The 17,499-nt window shown below is 42.5% G+C and overlaps 1 protein-coding gene across 1 annotated transcript in view; it reads left to right on the forward strand.

The window, feature by feature from the left end:
- Positions 1-15,584: 15,584 nt before the first annotated feature.
- ABCG2 (ATP binding cassette subfamily G member 2 (JR blood group)) overlaps positions 15,585-17,499 on the forward strand; it is a 220,405-nt gene continuing 218,490 nt past the window's right edge. The window contains exon 1 of the mRNA XM_089652325.1: positions 15,585-15,737. The gene's annotated coding sequence lies outside the window, so the exon portion shown is untranslated. The remainder of the gene's footprint in view (positions 15,738-17,499) is intronic.

Genomic DNA, 17,499 nt, shown 5'->3' on the forward strand with positions numbered 1-17,499 from the left:
TGTCCCGCCGATCACAGCCGCGGATGTCAGTCGCCGGGTCACAGTTGGCCATTACTGGCTATGTCCCGGCGATCAGCGGCAATCGCTGACAGAGAGCACAGCTGCAGTAGCTGTGCTTTCTGTCAGTTCCCTGACAGCTCCAGGACAAGCTGATCGGGACAGAAGAGTTTCTCTCTCCCAATCAGCGGTGTCCCGTGCAGTACACCCCCCCGCCCCCTAGTAAAACACTCCCCTCACACAGTTAACCCTTTCCCTGAAAAATAAACTTAACCCCTTCCTCCCCAGTGCCATTAGTACAGTGTCAGTGGTTTTTTTTTTTGCACTGATCACTGTATTGGTGTCACTGGGGATGTCAGTGACCCCAAGTCAGTACCCCCCAATGTAAGAATGTCCGCCGCAGTCCCGCCATAAGTCGCTGATCGCCGCCATAAGTCACTGATCGCCTCCATAAGTCGCTGATCGCCGCCATTATTAGTATAAAAAAAAACTAAAAATCCCAGTATCTTTCACGCCATTTGTAAACGCTATAACTTTCACGTAAAGCAATTAATTTACACGTATTGGGTTTTTTTTTAGCAAAGACATGTCGCAGAATGCATTTTGGCAGAAGTTTATGACTAAATTTGATTTTTAAATTTTTTTCTACTGGACATGTTTTATAGCAAAAAGTCTAAAATATTGTTTTTATTTTCCTCAAAATTGTCAGCCTTTTTTTTATAGCACAAAAAATAAAAACCGCACAGGCGATCAAATACCACAAAAAGAAAGCTCAATTTGTGGGGAAAAAAAGGATGTAAATTTCATTTATGTACCATATTACATGACCGCACAATTGTCTGTTAAACTAGCGCAGCGCTGTATAGCAAAAAAATGGAGTAAATTGCAGTATCTATACCATAGTTTGTAGACGCTATAACTTTCACACAAAGCAATCAATATACACTTATTGGGATTTTTTTACCAAAAACATGTAGCAGAATACATTTTGGCCTAAATTTATAACCAACTTTGAGTTTACTATATATTTTTTATAGCTGAAAGTAAAAAATATTGTTTTTCTTCAAAATTTTTGGCCTTTTTTTGTTTATAGCGTGAAAAATAAAAAGCACACAGGTGATCAAATACCACTGAAAGAAAGCTCTATTTGTGTGAAAAAAAGGACGTAAATTTCATTTGGGTGCAGCATTGCATGACCGCGCAATTATCAGTTGAATTAGTGCAGCGCCGAGTAGCAAAAAGAGGCCTGGTCATTAAGGGGGGTAAATCCTCAGGAGGGCAAGTGGTTAAAGCCAGAAGGTTAGAATGTTAAATGAAAATAGTTTTGAGGCATGTCTGTGATTGGATTTTTTTTCTACACAATTATACAATTGAATGGACAATTTCCAAGAGTGGCGATTCCATACTTTTTGCCAGGTATTTTGTGTGTGTGTATATAAAATTTATTTTACGATCACCAGAGTAGTGCAGTAATGTCTTAATGCACAAACAAAATAATTATACATACCAAAAAATTTGTATTTTTGTGCATTCCAAACTGGAATTTACCTATCCCCATCAGACAGCAAAGCTAGGCAGATGACAAGTGATGAGAGAGCAAGGAGTAGCGGTTCTATGCTCTGCCCCCTTCCTCCTGTCAGAATAGCACTGCTCCATATAGCTGATGACACTGGATCGCTCCATCTATCAGACTGTACACAGTTTCAATACCTGCCCCTATCTCCTCCAAGGACCACTTATGTCCCACAGCAGTAAATGTAGATAGGGGCGGGTAATGAAACTGTGTACAGTCTGACAGATGGAGCGATCCAGTGTCATCAGCTATATGGAGCAGCTCTGCTCTGACAGGAGGAGGGGGCAGAGCACAGCACCGCTCCTCCAGACTGTAAGTTGCGAGGATGGGGGGGGGGCTTACAGGCAAATTGTACATAATGAGGGGGGAGGTGTGGGGGGAAACAGTCATTTGTGCTTGGGATGAGAAGGGGCTATCTGTGCTGGAAAGGGTAATGGCGATTTAGGGAGGGGGGGGGGATTTCTGCTAGGAGAAGGATTTGGGGGGATTTAAGCCAGGAGGGGGCATGGGGGAAATTTTTGTGACTATTTGTGCTAAGAGGAGGCGGGGGATTTGGGCTAAGTGGGGGCAGAGGATTTGGGAAGGGAGAGGATCTGTGCTGGGAAGGGTACTTTGGAAGGGGTTGTGCTAGGAGTAGGAATTTAGAGGAATTTGTCATAGGGAGGGGATTGGAGGATGGGGATTTGTGCTAGAAGGGGGATGGGGGGCTTGTGCTAGGAGAGGGGATTAGTGGGGGGATTTGTGCTAAGAGGGTGGATTAGCGGGGAGATTTGTGCTAGAAGGGGGGATGGGGGGTTGTGCTAGGAGAGGGTATGAGTAGGGGATTTGTGCTAGCAGGAGAGATTGGGCAGTGTATGCTAGGAGGGGGGATTTGTGCTAGGAGGGGGGAGTAGTGGGGGATTTGTGCAAGAAGGGGGATTGTGGGGGAGGATTTGTGCTAGGAGGTGGTAAAGGAATTTAGGTTAAGAGGGGGGACTGGCGGTGGTGATTTGGAGATTTGTGCTTGGATGGGAAATTTGAGAGGAAGGTGGATGTGTGCATAGAGGGAGGATTTTTTGGGTGAGGAAGATTTGTGCTAGGACGAGGGAATTGGGGGCATTGGAGGTGGGATTGGAAGGCAAAGATTTGTGCTGGGACAGGGGTTTATACTGTAAGAGGGGGAATTTTTGCATTGTTGTTTTGGGAGAATTTTTGCTTGCAGACAGAAGTTATGCTTGGGGGGAGCATGCTGATTCATTCTTTTTTTTCTTTTTTGAGGGGGGAGATTTATGCTGAGACATTGTGCTCACACATGGGGGGGGGGGGGGCTTAGTTTGTCATCTACGCCCTGGGAGCTAGACAACCTTGTCCTGGCACCACACACAAGTCAGTCAATATATCTCCTCCTCCCCACTCAACACATTGCTGAAATCAGATTCCCTTACAGACACAGCCTCGATCTGCAGTGTATAACTGGCTGCTATGTTGCAGTTCTGACCCTGTCCTCTCCTCTTCTGACCCCTGTACTCTACCCTGCTGACCCTCTGTATCCTGCCCTGCTGACCTCTGTCCTCAATCCTGCTGACCCCTGTACACTGCCCTTCTGACCACTGTCCTCTGTCCTGCTGACTCCTTTTTCCTGCCCTGATAACCCCTGCTGACCTCCCATCCTCTGCCTGCTGACCCCTATCCTGTGCCCTACTGAACCTCTGTATACTGCCCCACTGACTCTTGTACACTCCCCTACTTACAGTTGCAAGAAAAAGTATGTGAACCCCTTGGGATTACGTGGAGTTTTGCATGAATTGGGCATAAAATGTGCTCTGAACGTCATCTAAGTCACAACAATAGAAGAACACAGTCTGCTGAACATAATACTACACAAACATTAGATGTTGCCATGGTTTAATTGCACATAACATGTAAACATTCACAGTGCAGGGAGGAAAAAGTATGTGAGGCCCTAGCTTAATGATTTCTCCCAGAGCTAATTGGAGCCAGGAATGAGCCAACCTTGACTCCAATCAGTGTGATGATATTGGATGTGTGGCTGACAGCTGTCCTGCCCTTAAAAAACACACACCTGTTTTGGGTTTACTGGTTTCAAGAAGCCCTGTCTGATGTGAACCATGCCTCGCAGAAAAGAGCTCTCAGAAGACCTACCATCAAGAATTGTTGACTTGCATGAAGCTGGAAAGGGTTACAAAAGTATCTCCAAAAGCCTTGATGTTCATGTGTCCACGGTAAGACAGACTGTCTACAAATGGAGAAAGTTTAGCACTGTTGCTACTCTCCCTAGGCGTGGTCGTCCTGTAAAAATGACTGCAAGAGCACAGCGCAGAATGCTGCATGAGGTAAAGAAGAATCCCAGAGTGTCAGCTAAAGACCTACAGAAATCTCTGGCACATGCTAACATTTTTGTTGACACATCTACAATAAGGAAAACATTAAACAAGAATGGAGTACATGGGAGGACACCACGGAGGAAGCCATTGCTGTCCAAAAAGAAGATTGCAGCACGCTTGAAGTTTGTAAAAGAGCACCTGGATGTTCCACAGCACTACTGGCAGAATATACTGTGGACAGATGAAACCAAGATTGAGTTGTTTGGGAAGAACACACAACACTATGTGTGGAGAAAAAAAGGCACAGCACACCAACATCAAAACCTCATCCCAACTGTGAAACATGGCGGAGGGAGCATTATGGTTTGGGGCTGCTTTGCTGCCTCAGGGCCTGGACGGATTGTTGTCATTGATGGGAAAATGAATTCCAGAGTTTATCAAGACATTTTGCAGGAAAACGTACGACCATCTGTCCGCCAACTGAAGCTCCGCAGAGGATGGGTGATGCAACAGGACAATGACCCAAAGCATACAAGTCATTCAACAAAACAATGGCTGCAACAGCACAGAATACGCCTTCTGGAGTGGCCCAGTCAGAGTCCTGACCTCAACCCCATTGAAATGCTGTGGCATGACCTTAAGAGAGCGATTCACACCACACATCCCAAGAATATTGCTACACTGAAACAGTTTTGTGAAGAGGAGTGGTCCAAAATGACTCCAGATCGTTGTGCAGGTCTGATCTGCAACTACAGGAAACGTTTGGTTGAGGTTATTGCTGCCAAAGGAGGGTCAACCAGTTATTAAGTCCAAAGGTTCACATACTTTATCCTCCCTGCACTGTGAATGTTTACATGTTATGTGCAATTAAACCATGGCAACATCTAATGTTTGTGTAGTATTATGTTCAGCAGACTGTGTTCTTCTATTGTTGTGACTTAGATGACGTTCAGAGCACATTTTATGCCCAATTCATGCAAAACTCCACGTAATCCCAAGGGGTTCACATACTTTTTCTTGTAACTGTATCTTCCATCCTCTGCCCTGCTGATCCCTATTTTGTCCCCTACTGACCGCCTGTACACTGCCCTACTGAGTCTTGTACACTCCCCTGCTGACCTCTCATCCTCTGTCCTGCTGACCCCCTGTACACTGCCCTGCTAACCCTTGTACACTGCCTTGATAACCCGCTGTTAACTGCCCTACAAATTAATGGCCTCTGTACTCACACACCTACACACTGCTGTCCCTATCTCTCTGCCCTGCTTGCCCCCCTGTACACTGCCCTACTGACTTCTATACACTGACCCGTTGACCTTGCATCCTCTACCCACCTGATTTTTTTTATGCACCCTCACATCAGATAGGCTAGATCTGGCCCTGAGTTAGAACAGTCTTGTGACTTCTATCAGTGATTAGCAGAGCACTGGTTAAAGCTTGTAGGAGGAGTTTTCTTTCTGCTCTAGGAGGATGCAGAACCCCTAACCTCTGTCTGGACAGAACTGATTGGCCTACTGCTGATCACATGCACTCTCCCAAGAAAGAAAAAAACTCTCAGGCAATACACACCAAAATGAGCATGTGCAGAGAGTGTCTCCACGCACATGTCTTATAAGGAGATAAGAGGAGGACACTGAAAGAAGGGAAGAATCAGAGAAGTCAGGATCAAACAGCATTTTTACACAATGCAGAGGATTAACCCCTTAAGTTCCACAGTGAGTATAACAAACATGCTTTACTGCATATACACACTGATTTTACTGTTGTGGGTTTAGTAACACTTTAATGTGCAACCCACCAGGAGGACAATTCCCCAAAACCCAGGGATAAAAGGGTTAAAGGCACTCTTAGAACATAATTGTAGTAGGTCAGAGTGATGTGGGGAGAGGCGGAAGGTGGCATCATAATACCTAGCTTCTTTCTATGCACCTGGATTGGACTGATACGCTGTATAATGATTATTGAATGAGAATGTGATATACCATTGAGGACTCCGGATCAGACTGATATTTTATATAAGAATAGAGTTCACAAGGCTCCACCTATAACCATTTTTGGATGGACTGCCCCTTTAAATCTGCTTCATTACATGGTTTCAAACACAGATATCACTGTTGGAGCATCCAAAACATATAGGAAACCAGGGAACGATTTAGGACCTCCTTCTGTAAATAAATTAGTTTAGAAAATGAAGCCAATGTAATTACTTACTCCACCTCACAACTAACTGTGCAACACAGCGCTCATTATTTGCAGGAATTTGTGGAATTCACTTTCTGAAAAAAAAATGCAGAACACTTTTTCATTGGCTGATATAGTAAGATTATGTTACCTAACTAGGAATGGATTAAAAGTCATTGTTACCAGCTACACATTAATAAAATAACAGAATCTAAAATGAAGCAAATTTAAGATACTTGTGAACACATACCCAGGCAAATTTATGTATTGAGAATATTTTGCTGTTTCAAAAGAAAAAAAAATGTATTCATTGTCGATTACAGAAGTAGAGATGCATGAGGAAAAGCAAACAGGAATTAATCTCCTGTGTTCTTCTGAGCACCCTAATGCCTGGTATGTGCTGATCCCGTACTAGAGGTCTCTTCCCCTATTATGCATTACTTGTATTGACACAAGTTTATTCAAGCACATCATTTTCCTGATTGCAATAAAGAAGACCTTCTGAGCCCTGACAGCCATCTGATAAGGTAGGTGTGATACTGGTTGTCAGGATACAGGAAGTAGTCTTTGAAATTTAAACCAGCCATTACAGCAACACAACTGATTTTGGTACTTGTTGGCAATTAATTTTCCATCTCCAAATGTATTTACTATAATTTAGGAAAAAACTAATGTGACTAAATCTGTTTGTTAAGCTAATGACTTGCCAGTTTGTCTGTTTACACAGTGAACAACTCACCTTTGTAAATGTTGTCTGATATTTTATTCTATGTGAAGTTCAAGTAATAACTAGTGATGGCAGATGGCAGGAGGAACATTACTTTGACACAGCCGAGTATGAAAAACAGAGTGACTCTCCAGAGCACAGTCTACCTATTAAACCAAGGTAACTGGCACTCTCCTCTCCGAAGGTTCCTTCCTGAACTTACTCAAAGCAGCGGGAAATCTTGTGTGGTGGAAGGCAAACTAAAACAGTCCTACAAAATTCAGGATCCTTGTAAGTCACTGCTAGATGGACCGAGGAGTGAGTCCCTTACCCATTCTTTCCACTGGTCACTTTGTGGCAAAACCCATTCACCAGGCCCCATCTTGGAGCTACCAGTAACCTATTAGGACAGATCCCTAATGAGTCACTGGTGGATAATGGATAAAATTGTATTGTTATAGATACACCCCTTGTTATATATATTCATCCACAGCCCCTTTATTAATACAGTTGTTATTAAAAGAGGTCTGTGGTCACAGCATACACTTTCACACTGATATAAAGATTCCCCCTTTTATCAGTAAATCCCCCCCCTTACCTTAGCGTAGTCACCCTGTGGAAGGTGGTCTGTGTTTACCAGAGTCGCCCTCCCCTCACATCAGAGTTCCTGGTATTCCCCTTAAAATCAGTGTCCTCAGAGTTCCCCCTTACATCAGAGTCTGCATGACAGGATTCCCCTTTACATCAGTACTCCCACTTACATCAGGGTCTGCAGCATTGCCCTTTACATCAGAGTTCCCCTTGCACTGTAAAGGGGTACTCTGTGGACTCTGATGTAAGGGAGAACTTTGTGGATTCCTGTGTAAGGAGGGCTCAGGGGACTAGTGATCCCCTTTTCATCAGCATCCACAGCATTCTCCCTACACAAGAGTCCACAGAGTTCCCCCTTGTACTGTAAACGGAAACCCTGCAGACTACCATACAAGTTACCCTTGCGATCTTCTGCTGATATCAGTGCAAAGTTAACAACACCCCAAACGCAGGTCGCAAATGCAATGTGTTTGCCCACACCAGATCGCATGTTACAAAAGAACCATTCGATCTGGTTGGTATGCATTTCAAAAAGTAGGTCATGCACTACTTCTGGTGCCGTGCAATTTCAGCCCAATAAAAATGAATGGGGCTGAAATTGCACTGCACAAAACTGTATGTGAATCCAGAACTGTATGCTACGTGGTTCCTGGGCGATTCAGATGCTGTTCCTAGTGTGAAAGGGCCCTTACTGTGGTTTTCTGCTGAGGCTGCCTATGTCCTAATCAATTGACTGATAATGTGTTTTGCTACTTTGGCAGATTGGTAACCTTTGGGCTTATATATTTTATACAGAATTCATTTACTCTTGTTTTATCCCTTTCACAGTTTATCTTGCGAATCTGAACGCATGGATTTTTTTTTGTGTATTTTTGGGGTAGTAAAATCCAAATCCACAGCCTCCTCCTGGTAATTTGAATTTTAAAAAAAACCTGTCTTATACAGGCCATAGACGGGTCGTTTATCGAGCGAATTTTCGTCTGCATGAAAAATCGCCCGATATTCACACCGTTAGTGGGGCAATGCCGTTGGCCGTTTTTCGTGGATCTGCTCTTTTCTTTTTATCGATCATGCTGCAAAATCCACGAAAATCACCCGTTTTTTGTGGACATTGGTGGCAGCATCGGCAACGACCGATTTTTCGTTAATCGGCTGAAAATTCAGCCGATAAACGGCCCATCTATGGCCAGCCTTCCCTAACGCTGCACCCTCCTTCCTACCAATTGCAGCATGGAAGTTTTAGTTTGCCTCACGTGCCAGTGAGGGGAAGCAGGTAATGTATAACGCGGTGACCTCATTACACACTCTAGCACAAATAAAGTGTATGCCATATGGTGGTGGTTTGCATTGTGAGTGGGGGTCACAAAAATCCTATCACCGGCACTGATTCTGAGAGCACTCTGGTCTGGTTTTGTGATCTCCCCAACAGCCTAAGGGGAGAAGGAAGAATGTCAACAATGGATGAAATGCCTGTGCAGTGGCATCACTCATAGGCTTGCTATAAGAAATCTATGGTCAGCTGTCCCTTCTCTCTCCTGAGGCCACCACTGGGAGCTGATCAGTTGACCAAGGCACCCTGAGAATAGGTAAGTATAAGCATCTTCCTTGTACAGGGTAGTTAGAAGGGATCAGGAGCAAGTTTAGGCATAGTTTAGGGACCTTGCCACATAAGACCCTTCAAAAGTTTGACAGGATTTACTGGTACTACATCCTTTTAGGACACATTATAAGAAAAAAACAGACCCTCAAAGAAAAAACTACACAAGTTGTTCATACCACACCAAAGATTATATATAAAAAACTCTTTAAATTTTATTTATACGTCGATAAAAAAATGTCATTTAGACATTACAATAACCTAACACAGCACAAAGAATGTATCTGAACATAATAAAATTACATACATTACATGGTACAGCATTAAATAGAAACAATAAATGAGATTATCTCCACTTGTAATATATTCGATAGGGTATTGATTGCTTAAAGCGCCTTCAATGCATTTCATAGGTCAAAAGCCTGCTTCTACAGGAAGAAAGCAATAGATACATCTCTGAAAATGTAGAAAAATACATTAGAACAATAAAGTTCAGTCATGTTTGTATAAAATTATTTGCCTGTTAGTACAGTAGTGTTGATCCATACCGGTTAGTAATGCTGACCAAAGTATGTAAGAACCATAAAGGAAAAACAGCCTGCAACAGGTGACAACAGTCGGGACAGCCGGACCCCAAAATCCTCAACTTCTCCTTACAGCAGAAAAACAGAATGTTTTTCAATAGTACGAGGTGGTATCAAAAAGTTTCAAGACTAGCTCTGTTTATATGAAAGTATTTTATTTCTCTACATTTACACACTATCACCTTCAAAATCGTCCTCTTGCACAGCAATACAGTGCTCCCAGCATTCCTGCCACTTCTGGATTGTGTCCTGGAAATCTTCTTTTTGAAGTGTGCCAATTACCTTCTGCTATTCATACTGGATCTCCGCAATGTTGTCAAAACGGTGACCTTTGAGCTGGATCTTAATTTTTGGGAAGAGGGCGAAGTCCACAGGAGCCGAATCTATCACGTAGGGAGGGTACGGAAGTGAAATAATTGCAGCCTGGGGACAAACTTGGCAGCAACCAAGCACACGTTCAAGATTATTATTATTATTATACAGGATTTATATAGCGCCAATAGTTTGCTCAGCGCTGTACATTATAAAGGGAGACAGTACATGAGACAGTACAGTAACAATACAATTCAATACACGAGGGGTTGGAGGGCCCTGCTCCTTGGAGCTTACAATCTAGGAGGGAGGGGATAGTGGTACAGGAGGAAATAACTGTGGGGGATGGAGTGGTAGGCAGAGTGGAGGAGTTCAGTAATTAGCTGAGGGCGGGGTAGGCTTCCCTAAAGAGATAGGTTTTCAGGGTGCACCTAAAGGTGAGGAGAGTAGGTGATAGTCTGATGGATTGTGGTAGGGAGTTCCAGAGGATGGGGGAAGCCCTGGAGAAGTCCTGGAGATGGGCATGAGAGGAGGAGACCAGGGAACTAGAGAGTAGGAGGTCTTGTGAGGAGCGGAGAGTATGTTTTGGGTGGTATTTGCCTGGACTGTTCCGTATGACGCACTGACAATGGCAGCAATGTTGTGGATTGCTCTCAGACGATCATTATGCACAAGTTGCCGCATGGTTTCATCATTTTTGGGGGTTGAGCTCGTTGAAGGTCTTTATGATCTCTTGTCTTCCAGTAATGTTCTTCTGCTCTTGAAGCATGTTTGTCACCTCAAGCGGCTCATTGCAGCATCGCCGTAAACGTGCCAATCCATGCCCAGTTTCACCAAGAATTTTATATTTGCTCTTTGATCTAATTTGCTGTTCATGATTAAATAGCAGACGTGGTAATGCACATGGTCAGAATAGCACCAGTTGCACAACTCCCGATGTACACAGGACGATATCTTTTGGCACACTGACTTTTGAAGGTTGTTGCTGTGACTGTGCATGCAGCCTTGTGCTGCCATCTGTTGGCGTGTTCCAAAACTAGTCTTGAAAATTTTTGATACCACCACATACTATTGTATAGACTAAATGAAGAATAAGAAAGAGGGGGATTATAGGAATAAATTATACAGTATAAATGTATCTTTACCTTTATAGATTGGGACCAGTTTCACTTTGTTTAGTAGGCTGCACACTAATTTACACACTGTGGGCTTAAACTCTGTTTACACTATAATTTATGCAAATTCTTATCAATAGAATAATACTGCTTACCACTAAACAGGTGTGGGTTTATTTATTGCCAATATCTTATAGCCAGGCGAAAGGTACCATACACTCCTAGATTGTAAGCTCCAAGGAGCAGGGTCCTCGAACCCCTCGTGTATCACACTGTATTGTCATTGTACTGTCTCATGGTCTCATGTATTGTCTCCCATTGTAATGTACAGCGCTAAACGAACTATTGGCGCTATATAAATACAGCATAATAATAATAATACACTTGTGTTGCTACTTGTGTTTGTAGGTTTTTTTCAATAAGGTTTGCCTGAGGGGCCGAGGTTGTTCTTGGAGTTGAGGCGCAGAACAGGGAATCCAAAACTACTAAGCGGCTCCTTCAGGGGTGGCGCTACACATACACACTCATACACCCACACAGGTTGAACTGGATGGACTGATGTCTTTATTCAACCTTACCAACTATGAAACAATAAATTAGGGTCATTTCAATTTTCTTGTCTTCCTCATTTGGTAATGCCTATACTGTGACTGGTGTGGAAACATACTGCATTAAACCAGTTGGGAATTGAGAGCGCTGTGACCAATGTCACACTGCTAAATTAAGTACCTACAGTTGTGACCAAAATTATTCAACCCCCAATGCTGTAAAGGGGTTTAGGGACTATAGTGTACATTTGGAATTGTATTCAGAATCAAATCCTACAAGGACGTTGTAACTACCCAAATGCAACTAAAATGACATCAATTGTTTATGTAATACAGTAGTAAATGGTTCTTATGTGGTTTCTTCATTGCCACAATTATTCAACCCCTTAAAGACTACCACTCTGAAGAACAGAGGTTCATACAGGTGCTTTCCATCAGGTATTGAAAACACCTGTGGATGTCACCGAGCAGCAATCAAGCATAATAAGCACCAATTAGGCAGCTTTAAAATGACTGTGATACTCAGCTCCTTCTAGACATTTACTGGTGTGGTTACAAACATGGTGAAGGCAAGAGAATGGTCCAGGAAGACAAGAGAAGAGGTGATTTCTCTTCACAGGAAGGGCAATGGCTATAAGAAGATTGCAAAGATGTTAAACATACCAAGAGACACCTTAGGAAGCATCATTCGCAAATTCAAGGCAAAGGGCACTGTTGAAACGCTACCTGGTCGTGGCAGAAAGAAGATGCTGACTTCGACTGCTGTGCGCTACCTGAAGCGTAGAGTGGAGAGAAGTCCCCGTGTGACTGCTGAGGAACTGAGAAAAGATTTGTCAGATGTGGGTACAGAAGTTTCAGCCCAGACAATAAGACGCACACTGCGTAATGAAGGCCTCCGTGCCAGAACTCCCAGGCGTACCCCCTTGCTGTCTCCAAAGAATAAGAAGAGTCGACTGCAGTATGCCAAAAGCCATGTGGACAAACCACAAAAGTTGTGGGATAGTGTTCTGTGGACTGATGAAACAAAATTAGAACTGTTTGGGCCCATGGATCAACGCTATGTTTGGAGGAGGAAGAACAAGGCCTATGATGAAAAGAACACCTTGCCTACTGTGAAGCATGGTGGAGGGTCAATCATGCTTTGGGGCTGTTTTGCTTCTGCAGGTACAGGGAAGCTTCAGCGTGTGCAAGGTACCATGAATTCTCTTCAGTACCAGGAGATATTGGATGGAAACGTGATGCAGTCCGTCACACACCTGAGGCTTGGGAGACGTTGGACCTTTCAACAGGACAATGATCCCAAGCATACCTCCAAGTCCACTAGAGCATGGTTGCAGAGGAAAGGCTGGAACATTTTGGAGTGGCCATCGCAGTCACCAGACTTAAATCCGATTGAGAACCTCTGGTGGGACTTAAAGAAAGCAGTTGCAGTGCGCAAGCCTAAGAATGTGACTGAACTGGAGGCCTTTGCCCATGAAGAATGGGCGAAGATACCCGTAGATCGCTGCAAGACACTTGTGTCAAGCTATGCTTCACGTTTAAAAGCTGTTATAACTGTAAAAGGATGCTGTACTAAGTACTAAGATTGAATGTCACTTGGGGGTTGAATAAAACTGATAATGCTGTGAGCACAGAAAAGACATTTGTGGTTATTTCATTATAACTGTTATGTTATATTTGTCTGACCTACAAGTGCCTCTTTAATGTAAATGTAAGCAAGATGACTGAATGATCAAAAGCAATGTCAAACTGGCCAAAACACTCAATTTCAGTGGGGGTTGAATAATTTTGGTCACAACTGTAGCTACATACAATAAACCGCACAAAATAAATGAAAGACTGAAAATAATATCCCTGAAACAAAAGCTTTTTGTTTGTTTTTTTCTTTAAATGGAAGCCTTTCTAGCTACAGACACTACAGCAGCAGTGACCACTGGCCTTAAATTAAATAGCAAAATAAAATCCAGGACAAAAAAGTACCCAATATTAAGAAAAAAATGGCAGCAAAAGGGGTTCATTGCCCAAAGAGCTAGCAATCAGAATTAAAGTAGAGTTTCCTAACTGGCTATTCTGTGCCCCTTTTTATAGTGAATAGGCTGGATTTTTCTAAAGTTCACTTATTAGCCCTTCTAAGCCTGCTGGTCATAGTCCAAAGGCTATACAGTGCAATATGGTTTTAAAAAAATCTTCTGGGTGAATCTGCACAAGAATTGCACAATAATTCAAGCCCCCAAGATTCACCCCAAACCCATGGCAGACAAAGTTGAATCTTAACCTTAATCCTGCTGGCAGCCCTGGATATACTTATAGAACATTCTGCTGCAGCCCCACATCCTCCAGAGTCTGTCCCCAGTCTGGACCCTAATCATGCTGTCACTTGATAATTCCACTGCAGTTGCCCTGATAATTAAGAATAACATTGCTCCACATGCTGCCCAACCTGAAACTTTCCAGGGCAATGCTGGCTGCTAGGGCTTATTTAAGCTGACCATGCATTGAACAATTTTCTTGTTCAATTTCCTTTAGATTTACCTTCAACTATGTAATGCAAGGGCCTGTCTGATTGCACAAAATTGAAAGTGTTTAGGTTTGACAAAAGGTTTTGGTAAATCTAAAGGAAAAGTGTATAATGTACGATCATCCATCCTCTCTCCACGGGCTCTCTATGTGGTGACAGATGTACGCTCTGAACCCCCGATAATGTCACATCTGACGAAACACGTCGGGAGGAGCCAGGGTGTATGTTACCACGTATGCACGCTGGCCATTTTGAATATGGACATGATCAGGAGATCTCTGTGTACAGCGTTGTTTTATTCACTGGAGCCTATAAGTGTAATTTTAAAAAATTAAACTTTTAATCATTGGTATTTACACTATGGAACATGTCAATTCTTTGAATGTCTGGTCTGAATGTATTAACCAATGAGAGTTTGTGGCCGACATCAGAAACCAAGGGGGTTACTGACTGCGGTATGCTTGGATGTTTGCAGTAGCCGGTGTGATATTCATTACAAAGCTGTTTTTGACCACTCTTTAATTTGAGGGTCAAGCTCATCTGGTAAGCTTCCATTGTGCGCTGTGTGGGGTGACGCACTTGCATGAGGGTGATTGTCATCGTTGCTGCTGAATTGTAAGTAAGTAGACTGGAACAGGCATCCTCTGTGTCCACTTGAAATTGGGACTCTTTCTTCTTTATAAACTTTTAGGACATATTTTGTTCACATCTTTTCAAGCATTAGGGTTCTTTCACACGGGCGCTCTGCTTTTTTCATCGTGTTTTTTTTTTACAAAATTTGAGCTAAACGGATCAAGACTTCACTTTTTACCTCCGTTTTCATATCCGTTTTCATCTGTTGATCCATTTACACCCATTTGTGCTCAGCTTACATCCGGTTTTGATCCTTTTACATCAGTTTTTGAGCCGATTGCCACCTGTGTACTTTTTTTTCCCAGTTTTTGGTTTTATCTCCCAGTCAGAGGAGGGCTGCATCACTAAGACTTGGCTCCAAGGCCACTAACACATCTGATTCCCTGGTTTCTTCTTGGTATTGACCCCTTTGCGCTGGATAGGTAGTTCTTTTAGTCCTCTTTGGTTGTTAATCCGAGTTACCTGGCTAAAGGTGTAAATTGTCAAATCACCTGGATAAAATTGAATTTTACAATATATGGATGACAGATGATGTTGAAGGACCCCAGGTCGCTTTATGGATGGTTGTCTACTCCTTCCAAAATGTGCAACTCCCTGTCCTCAAAAGAATCTTACCCATCTTAAAGAGCTATTACAGTAATATACAGTGTACTCAGAGTACGGTTGTGGAAAGATGTGTGTCTCAAATAAGAATAGATTCTACATGTTCTTCCATTAGGTCACTATCAGCGTAGGCAGACTCGACTATCTCAAGTGTTCCAGCATGTCTGTAGCTCTGAACTACAGTATGCAATCAAAAGACAGCCCTATTACACTTAACCCTTTCAGCGCATTGTTTTTCTGCAGACTGCAAAACCACACACTTCTCAGCAGACAGGAAACCATAAGTCTAAGTCTGGCTTTACAGTGTACAAGAGATAACAGCTTCCATGTTAAACCATAGAGCACTGTAGGGTTAACAGCAGTGAAGGCTTGCATCCTGCTGCCTGCAAGCGTTTAGGTTTCCGGAGATCCTGAGCACAATTCCTCTTTCTAGCAACATGGCTGCCTGTGTATAGGTAATGTGCCTTTGATTGTGTATATTGTTTGGTGTTTCTATACCTTTACCAATGATACTTGTGTCCTTCTAATGGTCTACTTGCATTGTCAGAGAAAGGCATAACTGTGTGAAGGACATCACTTGCAAATGTACGAGTTCTTGAATGTACAAGGCTGGGAGGTGGCGGCACTGTGTAGCATAGCTTCAGGCTTGTGTTCTCCATAAAAGGAATGGTTAGGAATAATGAACAGCTAAAACCTCCAGTGCTGCATTATGATGATACATCTAGTTTTCTTTCTTGCTTGCTGTATCTTGTTTTTGATTGATTTTAAATACAACTGCATGAACATGTCATCAGAAACATTTTGTAACCAACTAGAGAAAAGAAATACGGGCACAATATTAGAGTTGTTTCTTATAGCAATGAATCAGATTTCACCTTTCAATGTATTAGAAAACCAGAAGAGAAATTAAGCTAAACACTTTTTGGCTATACCTCTCTCGCAAAAATATTGTCTGGATCCATCCTGGCTGTCTGATTGACTGCAGGCAACACCCATCCCCTTCCTAGTCTGGAGGTCCAGTTTGTACTGGAGCAGCAGCTATAGCAGCTGGCAGTGACTGGGTGAAAAAAACAGAAGTTGATCGATCTATTGATCTATCACCTTCAGTCCAACTAGTCTGCTCTAGATGGATTGAACTGACCGAATTTCAGTCCATCTATGGCCAGCTTAAGTATTGGTAAGCTGCTATGTGTATTTGCATAAAAATACACTTCTCTTTGGGATAACTCTTATGACCAGCTCCTGCCATTACTTTAACAGGTTCTTAATAGCAGAGGCATTTCCCAGGCTTCTTGATCATGTGATCATTGTGATTGGCAGTCACAGGAGCCCATCCTAGCAGCTGTTGATGCCGTTGCAGTGTTGGGGGCACAGAAGTGAACACATCCCCAGCACATATACTATTGTATGTATACACACACACACGGAAGGGGTTGGACAAAAATTCTGATTGGTCACTTTAGGCAGTAACTTAGCCTCTGTGCCCAATTTGTTTTATTAAAGTCTCAATGCAGTTTTTATATTCCATATTACTAACTTTCAATTGTATCTGTGCCAAAACACTGAACAGCAGAACAGTAAAAAGGAACAGATGTACCTTTGTTTTTTTTCATCTATAGCACATCCTATTCACTTTCAATGGGCAACTAAGAATCCTCAATACACAATTAAACATACTGTACATGCACTTTTTTGGCACTACAATACAACACACAGAGTATTCACATATGTGGGTTATATAAATGTGCTAAAGTGTGTTGATGTGGCATTTAAATTGAGGGGAAATGCACATATACTATACTATATGTAAAGCTGGATTCTTGTGAGCTAGAATGGTGTATTTGTGAAGTGAAAAAAATAAAAATTAATTATATCCAAAGAATATATATATATATATAAAATATATATATAAAAAATATATATATAAACACCACTATGAATAACATGCTAAAAATTATATATACTTGTGTGTGTAATATGAAAAAATTGACTAGAAATAAAAAATAAATAACATATAAAAAATGATTAAGTGGGTCACCTACAGTCCAGGGGTAGGCAACCTGTGGCTCTCCAGCTGTTGCAGGACTACAAGTTCCATATTGCCTCTGCAAGTCATAGCTGTAACTGTCAGTTTTGTAATGTTGCAATGCCTTATGGGAAATGTAGTTCCACAACAGCTAGAGAGCCGCAGGTTGCCTACCCCTGACCTACACCATG

Source organism: Staurois parvus, unplaced genomic scaffold (genome assembly GCF_062004578.1).
Source record: "Staurois parvus isolate SC_StPar_1 unplaced genomic scaffold, SC_StPar_1.0 ptg000679l, whole genome shotgun sequence".
NCBI classification, from domain to species: Eukaryota; Metazoa; Chordata; class Amphibia; order Anura; family Ranidae; genus Staurois; species Staurois parvus.